Raw genomic sequence first — 1,062 nt, forward strand, 5'->3', positions numbered from 1 at the left:
CCATTGGACTGTCCCTCTGTCATGCATCCCCAACTCGAGTTATACTCGTTATAAACTTGATCATAATCATGATCTATATCCATCACCCTCACTGGTTAATATTTACGGGGGCGAGCTCATCCGGGTCTTTCACAGTGCCCGGCCACACTTATGACATAGGGTCAAAAGAGCTTCGAGTCTCAACCTGGAGCACGTGGTGGCTAGCCACTGCTACTACCCAGGGAAACTCGTATCTCCGATAGTGGAAGTGCAAATCACAATTATCAATAATTCAGCATAAACATGCATGAATTCTCATCCATGGATCAACATCCATATCAGCCATCCGGCTCACGGTTCAGTCCAGAACCAGCCAATATTCATATCATTATCAGCCATTCCGGCTCACGGTTAAATCCATAACCAGCCAATATTCATAGCATACACAGCTATTCCGGCTCACGGTTCAACCCAGAACCAGCCAATATATAAACAATTACGGCCCTTCGGCCAATGGCATAACCAGCACTTCCACCACCATCCTCCGCATCTCACATAATCATGCTTGATCCTCAATGATTATTCATTTTTCCCTTGCTTCACTCGCAAGTTAGCTCATTCACTAGCCCCTTTTTAATAGCTAGGCATGTCTATTGATTTAAGACATAAGTGGTGAGATCAGAGGCTTAGAAGTATGAAATTTGGCTTTCAAAACTCAACAATCAACTTTGGGATGAAAACAGGTCCACGCGTACGCGCACTCCACGCGCACGCGTGGATGGCCTCAAAAACTTCATCGACGCGCAAGCGTCATGCACGCTAACGCGTAGATTAAACATTTGCCAATCGACGCGCACGCGTCAACCACGCGTACGCGTGGGTGTTCTCGTGCCCCAGGCACAATACTAGCACAGTTTTGGCATAACTATCTGGAAAATGGATGGGCATTGGGTGCAGCACCATCGGCGCGCCCGCGCACATCACGCGCACGCGTGGATGGCATTTTCGGGAAGAACGGCGCGCACGCGCCAAGTTCGCCCACGCGCAAGGGGTCATTCTGCTAAAAATTTTCTAAGTTAAAAG

This window comes from Arachis duranensis, chromosome 10 (genome assembly GCF_000817695.3).
Source record: "Arachis duranensis cultivar V14167 chromosome 10, aradu.V14167.gnm2.J7QH, whole genome shotgun sequence".
Classification (NCBI taxonomy): Eukaryota; Viridiplantae; Streptophyta; class Magnoliopsida; order Fabales; family Fabaceae; genus Arachis; species Arachis duranensis.